This window comes from Elephantulus edwardii, unplaced genomic scaffold (assembly GCF_000299155.1).
Source record: "Elephantulus edwardii isolate Elephantulus edwardi_28Jun2011 unplaced genomic scaffold, EleEdw1.0 scaffold00017, whole genome shotgun sequence".
NCBI lineage: Eukaryota > Metazoa > Chordata > Mammalia > Macroscelidea > Macroscelididae > Elephantulus > Elephantulus edwardii.
This window is the reverse complement of record NW_006399767.1, coordinates 5,072,326-5,074,378: the sequence shown is the minus strand read 5'-3', so window position 1 is coordinate 5,074,378 and position 2,053 is coordinate 5,072,326.

Genomic DNA, 2,053 nt, shown 5'->3' with positions numbered 1-2,053 from the left:
TCTCTCTCTCTCTCTCTCTCTTGATGTGATTGTTGTTAAGTGCCATCCAGTCACAGGCGACTCATAGCGACCCTATGAAGGAGAGTTCTCAATGCTTGTGTGTATTAAGGAACAGAAATTATTACTTACAGAATTCAGTGAAGAAAAACAGCTTTTACACAGTAGAGCATATACCTGACAATGTTAATACAGATTTATCCACAAACAAAAGCCTTGAGTGACTGTGGCTCTGGGCTTGAGGGCTTAAGATCATGCTCTCAGAGGACATCTAGGTCAGTGAGCATGGCATAGTCCATAAAAAGTAGGTTCATTATCCTAATTTGATGAGTAGAGCTACATATTTAAAAGCTTATTCGTATCTAAGATATAGCTATTAGGTTCTTTCTGCCTGGAACAAGAAAAGTCAATGACTCTAGAAAACAATTAGTCCAAATGATTAATGTAGCTATTGTCTCCACTACCCTGAGATCAGAAAATTTAGACAGTACCTGGCTACCATTACAATTACTTTCATCAAAATCACAAAGTCATAAAGCAAAAACTCAGTCTCACTGGTCATATTGAGCCTAGTGGGACCCCAGAGACTATGAACCTTAGACAGCCTTCAAATCTGGACTGAATCCACTTCTAAAGATCAACTTCTAGCCCAAAAAAGTAAATATAGCAACTGCAGCATCTTCTGTTTCAAATAAGGAAACAAAAAGTAGCTATTTTACCACTTATTATCTTCATTAACCTCTGATATTTATTAAGTGTAATACATTGCATTACATTTCCATAATAACCTATAATCAGAGCAAACAGTTGCACCTTTTTGTACGTTCTACTATGCTCAAATATTTGTGGAACATACCCATATTCAGAGCAACTATGTCAGTCTAGATATAAAGGTGCACCTAATCCAGGTCAGGGTCTTCTCAATTACTTACTATGCTTCAGAGAGTTGGACAATGACTAAGAATGACAGATGAAGAACAGATGCCTTCGAGTTGTGGTCTTCAACATACCATGGACTATCAAGAAAACAAATAGGTCTGTCTTGGAGAGGATGAAACCAAGTCTTTTCTTGGAGGTTAGGATTTTGAACTCTGCCTCACTTACTTTGGGTAAGTGGCCAGGAGAGATAAGACCTTGGAGGTCATCATTTTCGGACAGATGGACAGACAGAGCAAGAGAGGGAGACCATGGATTAATACAGTAACTGGGGCGATGGGAATTGGTGTGCCAGGGTTAGTGAGACTGGCTCAGGACAGGGAAGGGTTCAGAGCTGCTATACATAGGGTCGCTATACATCCCAGGCAACTCAATGGCACATAATAACAAAAACATACTATGACTTGTTTGGAAGCAGGAGTGGCATCCACTTCCTAAACAACATGACTCCAGAAACTCTATGAACTGTGACAAATGTTGATAGTTGTAGAGGGACTTCAGGCCTTTTGTTCATAGGGTCGCTACGAGTCATTCTCAACTTGAAGGCAATCAACAACAACAATAACCCATATTCAATTTAATCTTTATTCATGCAATTAAGAAAAATGTCCTTGTGTTTGGAGGAGGTAGGTGTCAATTTAGGATAAGGGAATACAAGGAAGAAAATGTCATTGCATTTTGTTTCCTTTGTGAGGCCAACAACATTTCAAGTTATAATGATACTGCAGTAAAACTTCATTATGTCTGCAAGTAAGTTCCAATGACAATTATTTCCCTGACAGATTCTTTTATAAATTCAGTGTAAAAGCATACATTCTTCCACAGATCTATAAAATTTCCTTTACTCTCTCAAATTGAGAGGTAACTTGTAGTTGCTGTGAAGCTGAACACTGTGACACTGGATGTCGAATGTGTTAATGGTTACCCATGGTGGACAGTGTTTGGTGGCACTCCACAATTAAAACAAGCTTGGAAGCAGGAGTGGTATCCACTTCCATAATAGTTTGCCTCTGGAAACCCTATGAACCTGGAGATAGGATGAAAGCCACGCAAGTGTTGAGGACTCTCCTTCATAGGGTCGCTATGAGTCGCCTACGACTTGACAGCACTTAACAACAAC